Source organism: Anthonomus grandis, chromosome 3, assembly GCF_022605725.1.
Source record: "Anthonomus grandis grandis chromosome 3, icAntGran1.3, whole genome shotgun sequence".
In the NCBI taxonomy this organism is placed as follows: Eukaryota; Metazoa; Arthropoda; class Insecta; order Coleoptera; family Curculionidae; genus Anthonomus; species Anthonomus grandis.
This window is the reverse complement of record NC_065548.1, coordinates 33,277,828-33,303,031: the sequence shown is the minus strand read 5'-3', so window position 1 is coordinate 33,303,031 and position 25,204 is coordinate 33,277,828. Positions and strand designations below refer to the sequence as shown.

At 33.1% G+C, this 25,204-nt stretch overlaps 1 long non-coding RNA gene across 1 annotated transcript; it reads right to left on the bottom strand.

Moving 5' to 3' along the window:
• Window positions 1–1,464: 1,464 nt before the first annotated feature.
• On the bottom strand, window positions 1,465–9,968 carry LOC126734561 (uncharacterized). Its single transcript, XR_007660082.1, has 3 exons — window positions 9,843–9,968; window positions 8,383–9,329; window positions 1,465–2,527 (listed from the first exon to the last, which is right to left on the bottom strand). It is a non-coding gene; the product is annotated as an uncharacterized LOC126734561 (long non-coding RNA).
• Window positions 9,969–25,204: the final 15,236 nt, after the last annotated feature.

Sequence of the window (25,204 nt, the reverse complement as noted above, 5' to 3'; positions counted from 1 at the left end):
TCTTTTAAAAAAACAACTTTATTATACAGGACGACTTTTTAATGTACAAAGGTTGATACAAGAAAGAGAAGTGTTTTTAAAATTAGTCTAAGGTATATTTATAATATTAAAAAGGCGTTGGCTACATAAACATAAAGGTTACTAGCTAAGGTCTGGTTAACATGCTTGGTAAGGGTCACGTAACTAGCACTAGAGGAAGTGCTCATAGCACAGAGGATCATGTATTTTATGTATGATGGTGCCTCAGTTCATTTTTCGCTAGCAGTAAGGAATTATTTAAACCAAGTTTTTGAGTGACGTTGAGCAGAACATGGTCCATAAGCTTGACCAAGAACATCACAAAATGTTAATCCGCTAGATTTCTACTTTGGTTTACTCCACGGAAACTTTGGTTTACTCAAATCCAATTAATAGTAAAGATCAAGACCAGATATATTCCACAGAGTACTCAGAGAAGAAGAGCAGATGTCTGCATTGAAATAAATGGAGGCTAATTTGAACATTTACTATGAATGAATTAAGGAATGTATTATTTTAATAAGGAATTTTGGTAATTTGTTTATTTAATTTTTTCAAGCAATAATGTTTAAAAAAACATACATTTTTTCAACTAATTTTTCAGTATCATCATCTGATTTAGGGTTAAAATTTATAGAAAACGATTTTTTTTTTAATTTCATCTTTTTTTTAAGCCTACAATCTCAAAAAAATGTAAAAGATCTCACTCGGGAAGCTTATGGAAATATGGTTTCCGTCAAAATTTTTTAGATTGTAGTATGTTGTATATTTTAGTACCCTGATTAAAAGTGAAACCCTACAAATCATCCCTATCAGACCAGAAGCTACATAACCCTTCTAACTCTGACAACAAGAATTTATTGGAATATTTTAATATTTTACGAAAATATTATAAGATTAAACGACTTACCTGTAAGGAAGTTCAATCTTTATTAAGCGAGTAGCCACGTCCTTATACACAACACTCTGTAGTAACGCCTCTGGAGTTACACTACGCACTGTAAAGAGAGAGAGAAAAAATTTCAACCCAATCCCCATCGGTCTCCTCGGTACGATCGTCATTACGTTGCTACATTATCGTCATTACATTAAGTGTCTGTGAAGCTCAAAAATCAGTCTGGATTGTGGGAATTAGAAAAAAGTTATCAGATACATAGATAATAGACATGGGTAAGTTGCTCTATATAAGGACGTGGCTACTCGCATAATAAAGATTGAACTTCCTTACAGGTAAGTCGTTTAATCTTATATTATACTTCATAGCCACGTCCTTATATAAAACATTCTGTAGATGTTTAAAGTAATTATATCTGATTTTTGAATTAAACCATAGACCCATTGTACTTTATATATTATTTATTTAATAAGGAAAAAATGTAATAAGTGTTACATAATATTCAAATACCATAAGATTATAATATAAATGTAAGGTAGCAAAGGCAACTTACTCCATTACTTACTCTATATAATATAAATTTATAAGCTATTTATTATAGATAATTGCTTTTGCATAAGCATTTTTATCTATTAAAGGCCTACAGTAAAAACGGGCAAACATATTTGAATTTGGGGACCATCCAGCAGCCTTTCTTATAGATTCAATATCTATACCTTTCTGAAAAGCTGCTGAAGTGGATGCATGCCTAGTACTATAGGCAGAATAGCGAGTGGTGTCTATACCAGACTCTTTTAAAATAGTTTTAATCCAACATGACAGGGTTTGAGTTGTGGCTTGGTGATAAGGTCTTTTATGTGTAATGAAAAGTTCCTCAACCTAACCTCTTAATATCTCTGTGCCTTTAATATACTCTTCTAAAGTTAAAGCAATACACAATTCAGGTTTTTCTTTAAAGAACGGAATTTTTAATACTGGTTGTGGTCGATTGGGGGCTGATGATTTTAAAAAGGCTTGAGTAACAATTGTTATAGAATCATCATCCTTATTAATCTATAAACTATCTTAAACTATCTGTTAATTTTATTAGACTAAAAATTTAAATTCTCTGCGATGTTACCAAGGCCATTAACGTAATTAATTTGTAGGTTAAATCCTTGAAATTTAAGGTACCTAAAGGAAAAAACCCCGACAAATAATTTAATACATTTCTGGGATCCCAAGTATCATTATATTTGGGAAAAACGGGTTTAATTCTAAATGTCCCTTTTAAAATTTTTTAATTATATTGTTCCTATCTTCTACATCTTCTACAAACAACATTTTTGATGCCGATCTATGACAGTTGAGGGTCTGATATGACAAACCTTTTGAAAATTCAAAATTTAAAAAATCTAATAAATTATTGAGAGATGGACTAAAAATATTAATAGTTTTATCTTTACAATAATTCCATCACTTAGAAAATGAAGAATTATATTGCTTTAGCGTATTTTCACTTACTGATCTTAATTAAATTGGAACACAGTCAGCACTTATATTACGTTGTTCATAAGCTTGCCTGATAATCTCCCGACAACCAGGGTAATGCGGTCCCAAATAGGGTGATTCATTCTGGAAGGGGATAAAAGTAATTAAGAATCTGGTTTAAAATATAAAGGTTCTTCTACTAATAATTTAAGAAAAAGTGGATTCCACGGTTGAGAGTTCCATTTGAGAACAACCACAATACCCTCTGAACCTTCCTTAATTATTTTACTTAAAACTTTACCAATTATGGTGAAAGGCGAAAATGCATAAAAGAAGGAGGACCATAATACAGTAAACGCATCTACGGCATAAGAACCAGGATCTTGTTTCCAAGATATATATTTACTACATTTATTATTAGAATAAGACGCGAATAAATCAATATCTGGTTGCCCAAATCTCTGTACAATCTTATTAAAGCTGTTGAACTCAATGAATATTCAGTTCCTGTATTCTTTATACGTGATTATCTATCAGCAATTTTATTATTTTTGGATGTTACATATGATGCAAAGAGCCATATCTGTCTGGCTTGACACCATTGCCAAATCTCTTTCGTTAATCTATGTAAGTGGGAATATTTACAACTTCCCATTCTGTTAATAAGAGCTATAACTGTTTTATTGTCGCTTCTTAACAAGATATTACAATCTGATAAATGTTTAGCAAAGCTTTTTAAGGATAGAAAGGCGGCCATAAGTTCTAAATAGTTTATATGTTGTTCCTTAAATTGTGGGTCCCAAAACCCGTGTGTTTGTTCAATACCACAAGATGCGCCCCAACCACTAGAAGAAGCATCTGAGAAAATTTCTAATAGAAATTCTTCTTTTTGTATAGAACAACCAGTCTTGTATAAATTCTGTAACCACCATTCTAAATCGCTAGTACAATAATTATTTAAGGACATATAAGCATTGTAATTACCACCTTTATTTCTTAAGGATTTAAATTTTAAATATCCTAATTCTTTGGTATAGAGCCAACCGTAAGTATGTGCTGGGCAAATTGAAATTAAATACCCAATAAGCTTGGCAAATTCACGAATTTTAAACTTTTCTAATTGTTTAATATAGTTTATATGTAACAACGATTTTTGAATTTTTTCAGTTGGTAATTTAATTTCAAATTTTTGACTATCTATATTAAAACCCAAAAGTCTGCATGATTGTGATGGCACTATATTTGACTTTCCAAAATTTATAATAAATCCTTATGATTGCAGTAAATTACAAGTAACTGATAAGTTTTTAAAATTATCATTTCTGGTTTTAGATATTAATAAAAAATCATCTAAATAGTTAATCGATTAAAAACCTTGGGATCTAAGAAAGTGCATAACTGGTCTAAATAGTTTATAAAACACATACGGTGCAGTTGATAATCCGAAAGGAAGACATGTAAATTCAAAAAGACAGTCTTTAAATTTGAATCTTAGAAACTTTCTACTTTTCTTATTAATTGGAACCATATAATATGCATCCTTTAAGTCAATGGTGCACATAAACACCGGGTGTCCAAATAAGAAAGGACGCCGGCTGTATCTCGGAAACTATTCATCGCACAGCGCTGAAAAAAAAATTTCTTAAGAAAAGTGGCCAAAAAAAAAGGCTGGAAAATATTTACAAGTTCCTAAGACTACCACAAGAGGGCGTAACTGCACAGTAATTTCAAAAAATTCAAATTTCGTCTAAAATAACCAGTATTAGGTACCATTTTGAAAATATCAGAATAATATTCATTAATTTTGCCTTAATTTGGCTAAAGAATTTTCTTCATATCTCCAATGAGAAGGCTGGATGAAGATCATAAATAATGCAACTTTTTAATCGCCCTAATTCTTTATTAAAAGTAATTCAAGTGGGTACTTGTTTAAAAGGAAATTCAAAGGGCTTTTAAAATATGCACCTGTCAATGTCACTTTGTTTTCAGTGAAGTCGTCAGAGAGACTGGGTTTTTAGAGATTTTCTCTAAAATCTAAATTAATTAATTTAATAAATGACTCAGAATTAGCAGGAATTGACAGATTAGATAATTCGGAATAAGTTTTTCTCAGCGTTTTTACATATATTGAGTCGCATTAATATACAGGGTGATTCACAGTAGATGGCCAATAGGCCATCTACTAAGAATCACCCTGTAGATGGCCAATAGGCCATCTACTGTGCCGCCTAAAACGTCTAATAAGACGTTTTAGGCGAATGGCAACGCCGATCAATCTGAAAAAAAAACGTTACAAAAATTAAACTCCCCCGACTTGATAACAGTTTATTTCAAATGCAATCAGAACTCAACGGAGGCCTCTAGAATAATATACAGGGTGTCTCACGACGAATAGACGCGATCGATATTTCGGAAACTAATTTTTCAAAAATTTTGAAAATTTGGCAACATGGCACTGTCGAGGGGGGCTACACAACTAAAATATTTTGACAGTTGTGACGTTTCCGGTTATACCGGAAGTAGGTGTCAACTTCGTTATTTTAAATGGAACACCCTGTATATTTTTACTTTTTTGGCTTTTACGTGAAATTCTAAGTATATTTTGTGTATAATGTCCTATACCTAAGTGTAACCGTTTTTGACATATTTTTAATTTCATGTGAAAAACTATGTTTATAAGCCCTAACATAATTACCGATTACTCCCTTTTAGTAGCCTTTATTTATTGGTTAGTTTTGGTTTTATTTTAGAGGAAGGACCACTTTAAAAGACTATTTTAAAATTTGGCTAAAAAAAAGATACAGGGTGGTCAAAAACTAGCATTAAAAATTAAAATGAAAAAATCATTAAAAGTCAATTTTTTTAAATGGAAACCCCCTATTTTTATAATTTTTTCATAAAGATAATTAAAAATAAGGTTAACTTTGTATAAGGTTATCTAGTCCAAAAATTGATAGTTTCCGAAATATTGGCAGTTTAAATTTGGCCTAATATTAAAAGCCGTATAATAACACGGCTCAAGGATTGTTGATTAGTTGGGCATGACGGTTGTCATAGTAACCGCTAGAAGCGGCAGTAAGATAATGGATTATAACAGAAATGTACACTTTTTAATTAAATTACACTTTTACGAAGAAAACTTAAATAGCAAGTAACTTATAAATTTAATGCATATAATCCTATCCTTGCGGTTACTATGACAACCGTCATGCCCAACTAATCAACAATCCTTGAGCCGTGTTATTATACGGCTTTTAATATTAGGCCAAATTTAAACTGCCAATATTTCGGAAACTATCAATTTTTGGACTAGATAACCTTATACAAAGTTAACCTTATTTTTAATTATCTTAATGAAAAAATTATAAAAATAGGGGGTTTCCATTTAAAAAAATTGACTTTTAATGATTTTTTCATTTTAATTTTTAATGCTAGTTTTTGACCACCCTGTATCTTTTTTTTAGCCAAATTTTAAAATAGTCTTTTAAAGTGGTCCTTCCTCTAAAATAAAACCAAAACTAACCAATAAATAAAAGCTACTAAAAGGGAGTAATCGGTAATTATGTTAGGGCTTATAAACATAGTTTTTCACATGAAATTAAAAATATGTCAAAAACGGTTACACTTAGGTATAGGACATTATACACAAAATATACTTAGAATTTCACGTAAAAGCCAAAAAAGTAAAAATATACAGGATGTTCCATTTAAAATAACGAAGTTGACACCTACTTCCGGTATAACCGGAAACGTCACAACTGTCAAAATATTTTAGTTGTGTAGCCCCCATCGACTGTGCTATGTTGCCAAATTTTCAAAATTTTTGAAAAATTAGTTTCCGAAATATCGATCGCGTCTATTCGTCGTGAGACACCCTGTATATGCTATGCGGTATCCAGAACAGAGACATTATACGAAAAGGACATTTGCAAGATTAGCTACTCGGTTAGCAGAAAATGGCAGTATCCGTTTACCTCATATTCAATCTTCAAAATCCTTCTGAATAAACAATTATAACAAATAGCGCAAATTAATACTAACTATAAAATAAATAAAAATAAAACATATAACTAAATCAATTTCTTTCAAGATGTTCGAAGTGTCCACCATCGTTACTAATACAGTCGCGTACTTTTCGATAAGTAACGTGAACTGCAGCCTCCACTTCGGCAACTGATTTGCTTGTTACCGCATTTCTGATTCTGGCTATCATATCATCTCGTGTTGTAGGTCTGGTTTGGTAAACGATATCCTTTAGTCTGCACCACAAATAAAAATCTAGGCAAGTCAGATCAGGAGATCGCGGGGGCCAAGGAAATATATTTCCTCGACTAATCCACCTATGAGGAAACCTTAAATTTAAAAAAATTCTCACATTTATCGCAAAATGCGCGGGACATCCATCGTGCTGTAAAAACATCCTTGCACGGGTTTGTATTGGGATGTCTTCAAGCAGTACAGGCAAGTGATCTTGTAAAAAATCTAAATAGGTGTATCCATTGAGCACCTCTTCAAAAATGTATGGACCAATAATTCTTCCTAATAACACTTAATAACTTCCAATAACTTCCTTAATTAACAATATTTTCTTCAGATCGTCCAGAGCGACGTCTTCTGTTAAGAGGTAAATGGATACTGCCATTTTCTCGCAACTTCATTTGTAATTTGTATTTTTAAACTTAATAATTTGTAGTAAAAAAACACTTACACATAAGAAATAACTTAAAACTGACAACTATCAATTTAAGTAACTTTAAATGACATTTTCCAATCTTTTGTTTCTGTTTATATTTCCATAGGCCTCTTGATATATTACTATTAATATTCAAATAGAATTAATAAATAATGCTCTAATAAATCATATTCGGAGATTCTCGATTGCCAATTATATTTTCAAGTGGAAATATGATTATGAGCTTTCAAATAATTTTCAGTAATTTTTGATAATATTCTGTCACAAAGACCGCCCTAATATTGCTAATAATATTTAAAATTTGAAAAATAGGTTATTTTAAAATTACTCGAAAACAAATGGATATATCGAAAGCGGTTTTCACTATATGTATGTTTTAAGTCTTCGAAACCGCAGTGAAAAAATCATATCATTGCATTTAACTTTTTAGAGAAAATCTCTAAAAACCCTGTCTCTGTTAAACAACGCCCTCTGACGACTTCACTGAAAACAAAGTGACATTGACCGGTGCATATTTTGAAAGCCCTTTGAATTTCCTTTTAAACGAGTACCCACTTGAATTACTTTTAATAAAGAGTCTGAGTACAGGGCGATTAAAAAGTTGCATTATTCATGATCTTCCCCCACCCTTTTCATTGGAGATATGAAGAAAATTCTTTAGCCAAGTTAAGGCAAAATTAATGAAGATTATTCTGATGTTTTCAAAATGGTACCTAATACTGGCTATTTTAGACGAAATTTGAATTTTTTGAAATTACTGTGCAGTTACGCCCTCTTGGGTAGTCCTAGGAACTTGTAAATATTTTCCAGCCATTTTTTTTGGCCACTTTTCTTAAGAAATGTTTTTTTTCAGCGCTGTGCAATGAATAGTTTTCGAGATACAGCCGACATCCTTTCTTATTTGGACACCCGGTACATATTCCGAGATAACAGATCTTTTAAATTTTTTTAAATTTTCAAGTTTAAAATGTACAGTGTCTACAAACGTGTTTAACGATTTTAAATTTAACACAAATCCAAAGTCGCCATTTGGTTTTGTAACTAAAAAATAAGGAGATAAAAATTCACCCTTTTTATGTTTACATTTTTCAATAGCACCAATTGACAACAATTTTTTAATGCTACTTTCAATATTTTCTATTTCCTTATCAGAACAATTATTTAAAAAACGTTTTGATTGAAAAGGAGTAGTTACAAACGGAATTGTGTATCCTTCAACCCATTTTAAAATTTGTGGATTTTGAGTTAATTTACTCCAGTTATTTTTAAAAAGAGCAATTCGACCAGCATGTTTGATATTGCCTACCTGATTTAATTCCGTCTGTATCGCTGAAATTTCTGGTATCGGCTTTGTTTGTAGTCGTCCCTGGTTTTCTCTTGTATGGTGTTCCTTCTGTTGAATTTTTCTTGTTGTGAAAACTTCATTCTGGTCCTTGGTAATTGGCGCTTGGAGTTTAAATTTCCATAAGAAGCGCTTGGTCTCATATTAGAGGAGGGTTTTTGCAATAATACCTCTTTTGCCGATTTAAGGACTGCTTAAGCTGTTTTAGACCTCTCACCAAAAATCCATTCGTCAGATTTTGATTCAGTGGCAATCTTTAACGCTGATGGATCTTTTATAAATGGAAAAAGTTGATGTTTTCTGTGCACAGTCAATAAATAATGTCCTTCACACAACATCTGGGAAGATTCTACCAGCTTGTGTAGAACTTCTTTATATTCCTCCTTCTCAGATAAGGATTTAATGAGCTCATCTAGGGCATATCCCATATAAGTAAGCCCCTTGCCAAATTTACTCTGAATATTAGCCAAAATATAATCTTTCTTGGAATTAGAGCTAGAAAGTATAGCTTCTATTTCTGTATTTGGCTTTGCAGCTTCTAATAATGGACAATTATCGGGAAAGGGAATTTTTGTCCATAACTCTCGGGTATCCTTATCAAACCCTTGAGTTAAATAACTGGACCAGCGGGTCACAATCTCGGCATCTAATGATGGCCCTAAACCCATATTGTTAGATGGCAGAGCACCTAGAACATTGGGTGCTTTCTCGGTCCGATTTCCGATGTCCATAAGCCCTTTCTCCTTCTGTTTCAGAGTCAGAAAAAGAAGATTCAATAACAACACGCCTTTGAATTTTTCGTTTGCGTAGGGGTGAACGTGATCGTTTTCGCTTCTTCGTTTGCCTCTTTCTTCGTCTAACTATTTCTGATGAGCTCGAAGAAAAAGAGGTTTCGTCTGTATGTGATTCACCTATCAAAAAAGGTTCACATTTAACAATGAAATTAAAAATTAAGACTGCATAAACAGTGCAATATTTTATTAAAACTATTTTATGGATAAATTATATATTTAACAAGACACTATTATAAGATGGCATCAAATTAAAAACCATAAGCACCCATTTTTAACACTCTACTGTTACGAGCTCAATACCTATTCAAACAAAATATTCATAAATTACATCTGGGGATCAGCCGGCCACTGATAAGGATTCTTAGAATTATTTCAGGTCGAAACGGACGTAAACAAATTTTTTATTTTTGAATTCGAGTATCCATTGCTGTATAAGAACCAATGAATACTACCTGTTATTTATTATAATTATATAATATATAAATATATTATTTTATAACCATCGCTGTACAAGCAGCGATGTTTGAATAGGATTAGGTAATAACGAAAATAATAACCTATAAGGGTTATTATTTTGGATCCCATTGTACCTAAACCTGTAAATCAAATGTTGTAAATAATATTACTTACTTGTATCCTCTGATGATGACTCTTGTAACAATTTTAAAAGTTTTTGTTTAAAACGCTTCAGGTTTTGCTTTTCGGCATATTTTCTGACAACTAAATAACACAGTGAATAGCGTAGCGCACTGAAACGTAATGACGATCGTACCGAGAAGACCGATGGGGATTGGGTTGAATTTTTTTTCTCTCTATCTTTACAGTGCGTAGTGTAACTCCAGAGGCGTTGAAATGCTAACAGGATATTCCGCAAAATAATAAAGAGATAGTATTTAAAATAATAAAGAGATAGATAGATCGACAAGTGTTTCTGTTTTTAATATCAATATTAATAAACTAAAAATTAATAAAAAATTAATTGCAGATCAGTACGATTTCCTCGCACCTTTCAGTAAAGTCCGTTTTTTTTTATACTGTAAATCTTCAAAATTTATTGAAGCGGCTCAGTCCACACATCCATTAGACCACCTTAACCTTTTTCAGAACCAGTTCTAGTATGTTTGTTTTTTTATCGAACTCCATGCTAATCGACCTCTGGACTGCCCTGTTTTAGCATTTGCCATATCCGACCCTCTTTACGGCCAATCTTTCACTATTGGTGATTTAAATTAAAATTCATTTTTTGTCGCCTTTGTGTTGCAATTATAACAATTATTACAATAATTGTCTCTTTATTTATTTTCTGATAGTATAGGCTCATATTAAAGATTTTAAAAAGGCTCATACACAGACATGTTTTGTCTATAATGACTTATAATCCCCACCGTACTATGCGGGTAATAAGTTATTTCGATGCAGAAAAAATACAAATTAATTTACGCTTTCGCCGCAACTTGAATTATCCTGGAACTAAAATAAATGCAAATTCTCGTATTTGTATCAATTGTGAAAAATTAGTTTGACGGGATGTAGAAGGTTTGCAAGACACAAGTTATTTACGCTTAAACGTGTTTAAGCAAAAATTTAACAACTTTGTATTTTTTGTGCAATCTTATAAACCCTAACATGCATCGTCTTAGTATAGATGCAAGAGTACAGGTATATATAGACAAACGTTCTTATTCCTGATTCGTCTCGTGTATGTTTACATCATTTAAACGTTATAAGACTTTTTTCCAATGTTACTTACGACGAGTTGCGCTTTCTTAACAGGTCTTTGGTCCTGAGTGGGTTTGAAATTAGTAGATTCTTTACCAAGTTAAACGAAGTGGCTGAAAAATATCAGAAAATCTCGCTTAAACCAGATTCTCTATCTGATGCCAATTTCAAATATGTTACTATTTTAACAAAAGCACAGTTTAATGATTTTATACAGTTATTGCAATCCTATTTTAGGAGAATTTTACCGCAATATTACAGAAAAACATCTATTTATATTTTTATTAAAATTGCGTAATTCTTTTGATGATTTTTTAAAAAGTATTTTCTATTTTGAAAGTAGACAAGCAGTAAGTATGATAAATAGTGCAGGTAGACAATGCATTTTTGAACGATTTGTGCCAAAAAACATTAGGTTATAAGCAATAACTCATCAAGAATTCATTCATAGACATGTAAAATCAATGCTTTTACAATGATACACCACAAGAACATAAATCTTATTTATCTCTTCAAACCAGTTCTGGTAGCAGCAATAAATGGATATATTTTAGATATTCACGGTCCGCATTCCCCTGACTCAAGAAATAATGATGCTTCTATCCTTAGAAATGAATTTGATCGAGATATTAATTGAATTAATCAATAGTTTCAGAAAGGAGGATAATTTCATGGTTGACCGTGTCTATCATGCTATACTTTTATTCCTTGAGAATCAAAAGTACGTTGTGAAAATTCCACCTTTTCTTAAAAGAAACCAGAATCTCGCTCGTAGTATTACAATGCAGCGATGGGTTGTCGAAGCTCGAAATGGCTATGTAAAAAACTATCGTTTAATGCATCGAATTATTCCAAGGGCACATGTTCTACATTTAAAAGATATAATTTGATTGTTGGTGCCCTAATAAATAAATATGATAGTTGCTTATTGATTTTGGACGAGACTATAGAACTGGTGCAGCAAATTCGAGATCGTATCGATTGTGTTGTCATGTAGGCTCGAGTAAAGGCTGAGAATTTGACAAGACGTCGGGCTAAATGGCAGGAAATAAATCAAATCGATATCGTAGAACTTTTTCAGTTTGATCTTGACCTTCGTATACAAAGTATCCATTTAATATCGCGGTGCTCGATTGAGGCTAAACCTTAAAGCGGAAAAACCCTAAATGTTAATTATGTTAGAGGGGCTACTTTTTAAAATTTGTTTTAATTGATACAGGGTGTCCCAAAAAATCGTAGTACATAATTTTAATTTTTTTTTTAATGTAATAACCTATATTTTTCCTCAAATGGAAGTCTCATTTGACTCTCTCTTTAACCCTAAAACAGTTTTTCCCTAAAATGCGACATTGTCTAGTTATTAACCATTTAAAGAAATTTTCACGAAAATTATAATGTTTCACTTAAATTTTAATATATGCCACCCACATAGTTTAACTTTTTGAAAAATCTGTGTAGAATGCTTGGCTAAGTTCATTTTATCTTTCGAAATTCCAAATTTTTTTTATACGGGGTGTTCAAAATCATTACTCAAATATTTTCAATTCAATTTTGCGCTATTTTTTAATGGAACACCCTATATCTAGTAACGCATTTTGATAGAGCATTCTTTTATCTTCAATTTGATACTAACAAGTTTACCTTTATCTCTAACCGTTTTCTTAAAATTTGTTCTTAAAGGAAAAATGATTTTTTTTCATAGGCATTACGACACTTACGACGGAAAACAATTAATGGATATTTTATAGATTTAGAGTGACAAGTAAGAAAAAAAGTCAAAAGTATAAGTAATAACCATAATAAAATAATAGTAGTAAATATTGAAGTTATTCGGGCAAAAGAAACTTGGAAGCGCATTGCAAAGGATTTAATTAATAACTTCTATCATTTAGATATAAAAGCACATCGACTTTATACAGCGGCCAAATACATCTAGCACCATCTATTAAAACCGCTAATGACAAACTTTTGTTTTCCCAAAGACTTAGTAAACATATCCGCACAGTTTTTAAGTGAACAAACATTTTTAAGGCTATAAGACCAGGTAAATACAGTTCTTTAATAAAGTGATGTTTGATATCAATATGTTTGCTGCGTTTTAATTTTTTACAGTTTTTAATCATAAAAATTGCACTTAAAAATTGTTACTTTTGAGAGTCACTGGTTCACATATACCTGTCAAATCACTAAGTAATCCCTTGAGATTTACCAGTTCTTGTGCTGCTAACCCTGCAGTTATATATTTAGCTTCCATTGATGAAAGAGCTACACAGTTTTGTTTCCATGGAAACATAAAAAGCCACTAACCCTTTTGCATGTGAGATGATCACCACTCCAATCTGTATCACACAGACCTACAAGTTCAATATTTGGCTTTGTAAACCTCAGTCCATAATCAATGGAGGTACTTAAATACCGTAGAATTTTCTTGGCCGCATCCAAGTACAGGAATTTGGATTATCCAAGAATCTGGATAAATAAGACACACTATAAGCTATGTCTGGACGTGACACTAGTGATAAATACATCAAGGAATAGACCAATCTTCCATATGGTACATCCACAATGACTGCATTCAGATCCATCCTAAAGTTGACTTCCATAGGTGCAGCAACTGAACGACACTCTTCCATTTTGAATTTCATTAAAATTTGTTCTATCATTTTTTGTTAAGTAATATGTATTCCACCATCATTCACTTCAATTACTGCCTTGACTTTAAATTCTAAAAAGAGATTATTTATTAATTGTTTGACCTGATCTTCGTGTCCAGTTATCAAAGCATCATCTACAAATAGTGCCAATAAAATGCCACCATTAACATATAAACAATAATCATATTGTGACCTTTTTAAATTTAATCTTGACATAACTTCATTACATACTTCATTTACTGCATATTCCAGCATTTAGGTGTGTTTCTGAGTCCATATAAGGCTTGTTTTAATTAAAGATACTTCGAGTCTGTCTTCAAGCTTTGAATTGCCTTAATGTATACATTATTATCTTGAAATCCATTTAAGAATGCTGTAGGTCGTAGGAACATCAATTTGTTGCAATTTTCAGACCTTGTATAAAGACACACATAAGTTACCAGGCAACATACTGGTGCATAACTAAAATTATCTGTCTCTGAATATGGTACCTGGAAACCTCTTGCAAGCAATCTGGCCTTCTTTGTCCCATCTTCCTTAATTTTAAATACCCACTTTATGTTTATTGCAGTTTTGCTCTCTGGCAATTCTGCTGGAAACCAGATTTGAGATGACTGATGAGATGTTATTTCTTTTTCTATAGCTTCTCTCCAATCAGCTGTTTTATATGCTTCCTCAAAACTTTTGTGCTCCTCAGCTACTATTGTAAGTAAACAATAAGCACTATACAGTTCATAGTCATTAAGGGTTGCGGGTTTTCTTACAATTCTTCCAGAACTTGTAGCACCTTCAGGATTCCATGGTATATACATATCAAATTCATCACCGCTTGAAACTGTACTTCCATTTAATTCTTGCTGGTTATCTTCTGTCGCAACAGGTATCTGCATGTTTTCCTCTTCAATCCTTTCCACCTTCTCTTGATCTTCCGATTCATCAGGTAAGTATACTGATTGATCTTTTCTTCTGACAGTTTATTTATATCGTTCTCTTCGCAGCTCATTTCGTACTCCATACAGGTTTCAGCAAATCATACATCTCTGGATTTCACAATTTTCTGCTCTTCTGGTAACCACAACCGGTATCCGCCACCGCAATAACCTACCATAATAACTTTCTTGGCCTTAGCATCCAACTTATTACCTTTGGGTAATATAGTAAACCAAGCTCTACAACCAAACACTTTAAGCTTGCTTATATCATTTCTCCCATGCCAAATCTTCGAGGGTGTCACTCCCTTAGGTAAGGCTCTTATCGGGGTTCTATTTAGCTCATACACAGAAGACTTAAGTTCTTCATTCCATAGAGATTTCGGAATTCCAGTGTTATGCTATCAATAATAGTCCGGCAAGACTAACCGTTTTACAGGGACTATTTCTAAGGAGTTGAGTTTGTTTCGACAGTCTTGATTTAAAAGTTCTAAACAACAAGAACAACTCCCTAGATCTGATAGGTTCCAGAAACACTGTTAAATAATAGAAAAAAAAGAACCTATCAGGCCGGCTTCGTGGGTTCTCTGTATGGTCAGTTGTCTCAGTCACACTCACTCACTCAGTAGTAAAACACCTTTATTTAATTTAAATAGGGTGTTTAGTAAAGTTAACATCTTACTTTATCAGAGACAATGAGTTAAAGTTGTAAGGCAAACAAAGTCTACATGGTAAGTAAATATACATGATGGTCTTAAAAACGTGTAAACAAAAAGAAATAATATATATATATATATATATATACAGGGTGTCCGGAAAGTCAACGATAATACTGAAGGGGCTGATGGAGCAACTCATAAGCACCCAGAAAAACATAAAATGACCTTAGTAAAAAATCGATGGTTTTCGAGATATTGCTCATACTGGACCGAAAAATTGTACGGCAACCCGGCTAATACCTTAAAAAGTTTGCTCATTTAATTTAATTTTAAAATTACCCAATATGTTTTAAAAAAAGCTTTACTGTTATTGCGATAGAGTGAAAGATAAACCTAATCTACCTTATGAAAAAAATAAAACAAATTTATAATTATGTTATGTTCAAAAAATATTTTTATTTAACTTAAAAAAAAAATTAAAAATCAAATAATATGTTCGAACTGTCTACCACCAACGCGAATGCAGGCGTGGCATCTTTTAATAAATGACCTATTGATCCATCTTGCATTCCTGGCAGCGTTAAGACATCAGCGTACTGCATCATTTATTCGCTGCCGTAATTCAGCAATCTTATTTATTGTCTTGCATAAACATTTTCTGTTATGCAACCCCAGTAAAAAAAATCGAGGGGGTTTAGGTCTGGAGACCTGGGAGGCCATAAAATTGGACCAAGTCGGCCGATCCATCTGTTGGGGTATGTTTGGTTTAAATACCGACGAACTTCATGGCATAATGTACCGGGCAACCATCATTTTGGAACCACATTATTCGGCGACTGGCCAAAGGAACATCTTCGAAAAGAATTGATAAATTGTTTCGACAAAAATCTAAATAAGCTTGCCAGTTCAAATTTTCTGGTAATTCGAATGGGCTAATTACACGTCCGTTCAAAATACCGGTCCCCAAGTTTACTTTAAATGGGTACTGTGATCTTTCTTCTCGAATAGAGTGGGGATTTTCCAACGCATAAGACACGTGTGCATGTTCATAAAGCCATCCTTTTTGAATGTACTCTCATCCGACCACAGTATATTATTTAAAAAATTCGGATCCTCTTGATTTTTTTGCAACATTCTGCGGCAAAATTGTAGGCGTGGTTCGTAGTCTCGAGGCAGTGCACTCGTTGAACATGATAAGGGTGATATTGAAATCGCCTAGTGATGTCGTTTACTACCGATTTCGGTATCCCTGTTCTTCTTTCGATTGCTCGTGCCGAAGTAGTCAGATCATTTTCAATTTCTTCTAAAACTTGATCAACATAATCAATACGAGGTCTTCTCTCTCGAACAGGAGCAACATCACCGCTCATATTCCGAAGGCAGAATGCTTCAGAATATGAGCGATGAACATTAATAAATACATGATAGTTAGGATATCGGGCCAAATTCGGATATCTTTCTTGATAAAGATTAGATGCTGCTAGAGCATTTCCTCTGCATTCACCATAAATGAGATGCATGTTTACGTATTCTTGGGCGGTATACGGCAAGGGCATAATGAATGATTAACCAATAAAACAAACAGCTCAAAGAACACAGTCCACAGGAAAATGAACTCAAAAACAAATCCAAAGCAAAAGATAACAGAAACGTTAGGATACAAGCAAAAAAAATAGTTAGTTTACGGAATACTGTAAACAAACTAAATTCCAAAAATGTTTGTTGTTTATTACTATGGTGATAAGAATTACCTTCGCTCTTGATTTTTTTAATTTTTAAGTTAAATAAAAACATTTTAAACATAACTTAAAAATTTGTTAAATTTTTTTACAATGATATCATAAGGTGAATTAGGGTTATTTTTTACTACAACACAATAATAGTAAACTGTTAAAAAAACATTTAGGTAATTTTAAAAAGTAGATTAAATGAGCAAAGTGTTTAAAGTATTAGCCAGGTTGCCGTACAATTTTTTTGGTCCAGTATGAGCGGTCAAATTCAAAGTTTTAAAAATAAAAATAAGTAATACTTTATTTTAGAATAGATTTCTTATAAAATTTTTTGGCCGTTTAGTTTAATGTTTGTCTTTGATCAGTAAAATGGCTATTCAGTGTTGCATAGCTAAAAAGAGATTCTAAAAAATATCTACTTCTAAGGCGTGATATTTGAAAATCTGATCCAATAGTAGGATTTTGGTGACTTCCACTAAAGTGCCAATATCTCGAAAACCATCGATTTTTTACTAAGGTCATTTTATGTTTTTCTGGGTGCTTATGAGTTGCTCCATCAGCTCTTTCAGTATTATCGTTGACTTTTCGGACACCCTGTATATATAAGTTTATACCCAAAGGTACCTGAATTCGTCAGTGATCACTTCGGAAGCATTAAATAATAAGGCGTAACATTGAAGTGTTTTAATTTACATAATTATAAGATAAATAGGGCTTAAGGCATGATGTGTGTTGGCGGGGCTAAGGGCGGCGAAATTATTTGCTTTTAGGCTTCAGGGCGAAATCCTCATCAGTGCTGGGTCATGACTGGCGGTTTACAAACTCATATTCATGGAGCCCTAAGAGAGATTTCTCAATGGAAACACGGAACACCAAATAAAATGTCACCAACGGTGAAAACTACTTACGAAATTTCGAGAGGCATCAAACCACTAAAAACCATCCTGCTTCAAAAAATATTTGCTTGAAAATGAAGAAACACTAATGAATTTTAGTTTTAGTCTCTCTCCGTCACAGCCGACAGCACGGTTCACCTTTGACAGACGCAGGAGCTGGAAAGACCCCCCAGATGCGTCGCAGAACTGCTTAAGTAGTAGTCCAAAAGACATCTGGGCGCAAGACCGGAGATTGAGGAACTTCGCTCGTTACTTTATGGGTTTAGCCGCTATCGGCCCAATCAAAGCCCATACGTAGATCACTAATAAGCAAACCATAGAGTGCCTGGTTGCCTGGTAGAAAGTACAAATACGGGCCAAATCGTAATAATTCGACACGCGGCGCCACTGGCGTCCGCTTTAGTAAACCGGTTGACCAATTCAATTGCCGTGAAATCTTCTCCATGCACAGCATATTGTAAACAATAACAAAGGATTAAAATTGTGATAATATTGATAGTGGTTCAATGAAAAATATTGGCGAATTCCATTAAGAGTCGAAGGCAATTGTAATTATGGTGGGTGTCTCAGTCAGCAGTCTCGTACTTAAAGTAAAGTTTCGTAATATCTCGTAAAGTTTTAAAAGAAAAATTTCGAACAAGGTCATTTTTAAATATTTTAACCAAATGAATTAAAGTTAGGATTCTCCAGATCCCGTCTAAAGCGTAATTAATCCTGTAACACCAGAGTCAATAATCTTTGTCCTTACTTTATCTAACAAAGTTCTGTTCATACGCTCTGCTTTGCCATTTTCTTGTGGAGTATATGGCATGGTTTACTCCAAAGAAATGCCCTTTTTCATACAAAAATCCTTAAATAATGAGACACTAATTTTCCCCCATTATCTAATCTAAATACCTTGACAGAATGACCTGACCAGCAGACTGATGCTGCCTTTCAAGATCTCTCACATATTGCATAAGGTTCATGCTAGCCTCATCCTTTGTATTTAATATTTTAACCACTAAGAAATGTGAAAAATCATCTAGTATGGTTTGGAAGTACTTATCACGATTACATGTGGCTGGATTGATCGGTCCACACACATCACTGTGGATAAGGTCACCTATTACACCTGTGATCATTTTACTTTCGTTAAATGGAGACCTGGTTGCCTTACCTTCCACACAGCTACTATAAATCTTATCACATTTTGATAAGCCAAGCTGCAATAATGATGCATTGCAAACATGTCCCAGTCTCCTATGCCATAGAATCATAGATCATTGTCAACTGAAATGTAGCTCTCATACACTAAGGGATTTATTAACTTGTCCACCTCTAACACTCAGGCCATTCTTCACTTAACAGTAGTTTTAAAATGTTTACCGTTTATGGTGGTACCTGTACTTTCCACAATTATCCTATGACCCTTTGAGGTTAACTTTGAAGCAGATAACAAGCTGTGTTTCATTTTTGGCATAATTAAAGCTTCAATAGAAAGTCTAATTCCCTGGCATTCAGCCTTCAGCATTACAGTTTTATTGTAATGTTGACTTTAAAACCTCTCCATTGGCTATATAAATTGACACATAACTAGGTAGAATACTTATGTCTTAACTCTTAAACAAAGCGATTACTTGCCCCTAAGTCCAACACAAAACCTACTTGGCCCTCAACTACACTGCTGCAGTTTGCTGCACACAACATAAACTCTTCACCTGGAGTGTTTGCCTGTTGTTTTTGTCACTGCATGCTCACTGGATTTTTCAAAATTGCGACCTCTAGTATTACCTCTAAAACCTCTAAAATTTCTTCTCACACCTCTGAAGTTTCCTCTGCCTCCACTGTTTGCTTTCCTTTTAGGACACTGCGCCTGAAAATGTTGTGAACTGCGTACATATAACAGGTTCTTGTTGTCATATTTAAACCTACTTTATCCTCAGGCTTTTCACTTTTCGTTTTTATTTTATTTTCCTCATCAAGCAATCTTGCCTTGACAAAATCAAAAGTTACATTGCCAACTGTCTCCAGAGCTGTCAGAACTGTATCATACTGGACTGGTAAGGATAATAGTAAGTGACACACCTTGTCACTCTTACTTAGATTTGACCCATGCTCTCATTTAAGTTTTCTGATTATTGTGTCAAATTTTAAAAAATGATCTTCAAGCTTTTCATTTGTGTTTTTTGTGTTTTTTTTTCATTCTTGTTTTCTCCAACAAGACAGCCTTGTAAAAGAGCTAGAGCGAATAAACATACCTTTTAGAGCTTCAATTTGGTCCCTGGCACTGGTACAGTATTTAACAATGTCCAAATGTTTATCAGACACTCCTTGAACTATAATTGACTGGGCTTTATAGCTCTTACTTTGCCACTCTTCTTTTTCTTTGAAACTAGCCTCTTCAATGGCCTACTTGAAGTGATAGCCTTATGGCAATTTCCTCTCCTTAGGAGGGTTCCCATCCTAAATTGCCAATTATTAAAGTTGTTTGCCTCCAGCAACGGCACTAAACCACTATTTAAGGTGCCTGCCATACTTTTACCCAAATTTAGACAACTTTACCGGATACAAAATTCAAGGCTCACTGATTACAGACTTTTATCACCTTTTACTAAAATTCTTCGCTTTTGGGCCCATAACCTATTGAAGCTATTTGGGGCAAAAGAAACTCAAAAACTTCCTTTGCAAAAGGAAGCGTTTTGCAAAGGATTTAATTACTAACTTCTATTATTTGGATTTAAAAACACATTGGCAAAGACACACGACTTTATACAGCGACCATGACGGAATTCTTACACAAAGAAAAGGAAACATTATTCTAATACATCTACCGTCATCTATTAATAAACGCTACAAACCGATACATATTTGTTTTGTGTATGGGCTTTTCTTTACGGTGGTATAGTACATGATTTTGTTATTGGTCCATACTTTTTTAAATATCACGTAAAAGAAGTTTTTTTTAATTTCTTAAGAGAGGATTTCTCACGATTCCTCTAAGATCTTCCGACTTTGTAAGGCATCAGATGTGGCTACAGTTGAACGATGCATCAGCTCACTTCAGTGCAAATGTCAGGGAACATATCACACACCAATTTGGTAATAGATGAAATGAAAGGCTAGGTTAGTTATTAAAATTAACTTTTGTATACATATTTATTAAACTTTATACTGGCTAGATCCTACTGAATAGCCTCTTAGGTCATCGGAATTAACGCCTCTGGATTTCTTCTTATGGAGAAGTGTTAAATCCGAAGTTTATCGTATTGCACCCACTACTAGGGAAGATATAGTGAAGCGCATACAAGAGTCTTTTAGGGGTATTACGCCTTCTACGCTTCGTGTAGTTAGAAGATCTTTTGCACGTAAGGCTAATTTGTGTTTGGAGCAAAACGGTAGACATTTTGAGCATATTTTGTGGTAGAACTTTTTTTTTAAATTGTTTTTAATTAACGTTGCTAATGTTTTTGGTGAATTCTTGATGTAACTGAACTTAATGGGAGTGATAATTATTTTTCTTGTGTGATTTTCCTACGGACGATTTCTGTATTTGTACGTCCTTATTTGTCTTATTCTAATTTTAAGATTTTCTACAACTGAATTGTGAATGCCAATTTGATTTTTTTATTTAAAACTGTTTCTATTTTAGTTTGTTTTTTATACTCCACGCTTCCAGTATGCTCTAATTATTCTCAAGTAAAAATAAACGTATTGCGTATGAAAAAAATATGTAATTCTTCCTTTAAGAGCAAATTTTGAGAAAACGGTTAGAGATAAAGGCAAACTTGTTGATATCAAATGGAATATAAAAGAATGCTATATCAAAACGCATTACTGGATACAGAGTGTTCCATTTTGAAAATAGGGCAAAACTGAATTGAAAATATCATTATTTGAGTAACGATTTTAAAAAATATAAAAAAAATAAATTTTGGAATTTTGAAAGATAAAATGAACTTAGTCAAGGACTGTACATAGATTTTTCTTTTTAGATAAAAGCTAAAAACGTCGGTGATAAATATTAAAATTTGAGTGAAACATTGATTTTTATGAAAATTTATTTATAAATTGTTAATAAGTAGGCAACATCGCATTTTAGGGTAAAACAGTTTTAGAGTTAAAGAGAGAGTCAAATGAGATTCCTATTTCGAAAAAAAAATATAGGAGGTTCCATTAAAAAAAAAATCAAATTACGTAGTACCACGCTTTTTTTTGGGACACTGTATCAATCAAACTAATTTTATAAGTGACCCACCTTAACTTAATTAACAATCCACCTATTAAAGTTTTTTTCTGTTTCAAGATTTAGCCGCAATCGAGCACCGCAATATTAAATTACACACTTATAAACAAGATTATTTCTCGGTGGATATGATACAAATGAACAGTGGTTACATAAGCAATTTTGAACGAAAAATTATAAAATGTAAAATTAAAGAAATACCTGTCTAAATTAAATGAATTGACCACTGTTAACAACCAGACAATAACCAAGCTGATTTAGAAATTCTTTTTTAACGTTGTCAATGACATCTGGATGGATTAACATTTCTAGGCTCTAGGCTTAAGTTCCTGGCGTACTTGTTCTTTTAAATTTTCTAAACTCGCTAGTTTAGTGACATACACGTTACTTCTTACGTATCCCCATAAAAAATAATCGAGGGGAGTGAAATCTGGTGATCTGGGTGGCCGTTTAATGAACCCTCGTCTACCTATCCAACGATTTGGAAAAACTTCTTCTAGATACTTGCGAACGGGTAAAGCCTAATGTGGCGAGGCTCAATCTTGCTGAAAAAAAAAATCACGTTGGTGCATGTGGAGTTCTTCCAAATCCGGATATAAAGTTATCAGAGCGCGGATAAGATCATTTTGAAGAAAGTCCAAATACCTCTCACCAGTGAAAGTGTCATCAAAAAAGTAAGGTCCTAAAACTCTTCATTCCACTCTACCGCACCACACATTGACTTTTTGAGGGTATTGGGAATTGATTGACATTCTGTGAACCAATGAGGCTTTTTGGTCGCCCAGTATCGACAATTCTGTCTGTTCACATGGTCGTTTAGAGTACACATTAGTTTTACAAAATTATTGTTATCATTACATAACTGCTGCATTTCCTCACAAAAATCATTTCGCCGATCAAAATCATCTTCCGATAGCCCTTGAAGTAAGAATATTTAATAAGGGCGGAAGGGAGCTTTTTTTAATACTTTATACACAGTATATCGCGATAAATTAACATTAGAGGCCGTGCCTGCGATTGTGGATTATCTTGGACCGTTAACAGAACAAGCCCGAATTCACAAAACTTTGCTTCAACTCTGCTCACCATGCTTTGGCTAATAGGCGACCCATCAGGAAGAGCTGCATTAAACAACTGAACCACCTCCTTTTGAGTACGCGACATATCTCCAAAACCAATCGTGCAAAAGATTTCGATTCTTTCATGTTCGGTTAATTTTCTCATATTTCATACAATAGGTAGGTAATAAAGTGTAGTTACTAATAAAACGCAAGATGAGACTGCTTTCGCCTCTCGAAAAGAATAAACATCACTTGCAAATATAAAAATACTTCAAGTAGTTGCACCAAAATACATTTACTTTTTGACATTGACAACAACAATAACTAAAAAACCAAAATACCAACATTTAATTTAGATAGGTATTTCTTTAATTTTGCATTTTATCATCATTTTTCGTACAAAATTGCTTACGCAACAACTATTCATTTGTACCATATCCTTTGTAAAAAAATGCGTTCTTTTTGATTCTGCATTAAAAAATTTATGGTTTCCATTTAAAAAACATACTGATGACGTCATATCCTTTTTTTGAGTCACCCTGTATATTTAATTTCCACGTAGAAAAACCCTAAACCCAATATTAAAATCGACGGGTTCAGGCATTTTTTTCAGAAACGGTCCATTTTATTTTTATTGAATTTATCCGCTACTTTACGGATGCACTGTATTTTCGCTAGCAGTGGCAGATTTTTTTTAGGCCGGTTAAAACTTGACTCCGATCTTTCAAGTGAGAATAAAATGACTATAGTCGTCAACGCTTTCCATCGAATATAATAATAATAATAATAATAATAATAATAATAATAATAATAATAATAATAATAATAATAATAATAATAATAATATTAAAGATTTTATTGTAAAAAAATATTACAGTTAAATGTAAACCAAATTTTTACAAACGGCGAAGTTGAGGCAAGCCTCCTATCTTTACCTCAGGATACAAATTTATGCAATGATTTTATGTATATAGCACTTTATGATATTTACCAAAAGAATATACAAACATTTGTCTAAAAAAGATACAGTTCAATACTACTACATACATTGAAAATCGGCTGTCGGACTTTGGATTTGGTGGTAAATCAAATGGAAACACAACAAAAATGCAGGTAAGTTATATTATTGACTAAATTATTCTCTTTAATTTTAGCTCTGAAAGAGGGCGCACGTAAAGTCTTAAGTTCAGCTGGAACTTTGTTATAATATTTAGAAATCTGATAAGAAATTGAGCGTTAGAATAGAGTAGTCTGGTGTATAGGTGGGGAAATAATATTTTTGTGCCTTAGATCTAAGTTATGTGTGTCATATCTAAATCGGATTTTTTTATACAAATATAAAGGAAGTTTCTTGAATACTGTTTTGTGATACAGACCCAAACTATGAAGTAACCTTCTTTCACACATATTCATCCAGCCTATTTCTCTCCGGTTTGCATTTACTCCTCTATCATATTTTCTTATTCCACCAATTTAACGAACACAAGAATTTCGTATTAATTGTATCCCCTTTTTTTCCATCTCTACCAAATATGGCCCGTAAACAACAAAAACCAAAATGCGAAAGCACCAGCAAGTCGCAGAGGATCCTTTTTAATTTGTTATTTAGAAAATGTCTGTAGCTGTAAATAAGTTTGAAGTTAGAGTAAGTTTTTTTTATAGAATAATTTATGTGCTCAGAGAATCTAAGATTGGTAGCAATCAATAAATCCAAATTTTTGTAGGTATCACGGCATAATAGAATTTTGCTATTTATCTGCAAGTTAAGGAGATACGAGAATCTCTTCCCAATAGTTTCCAGTCCGAACAGTATGGCTTAACATTTTATTGGATTTAATTCCAGACAGTGGTTTGGAGAAGTGTTAATAATAATTGAAGATCAGTATTTATTTTATTACTTGCTTCAGCTACGTCTTCAGGTTTGAATCAAATATCAATTTCTGTATCGTCTGCATACTGATGTAATGTGACAAACTTGAGCTTTGAAGTTAGTTGAGATGTGTTTAGACAAAAGAATGGGGAACCCAAAATAGATCCCTGTGGCACACTATGTTCAATATTTAAGTATTCGGACTGAGTACCATTTACCTTGACCGACTGTCATCTACCAGCCAGATAA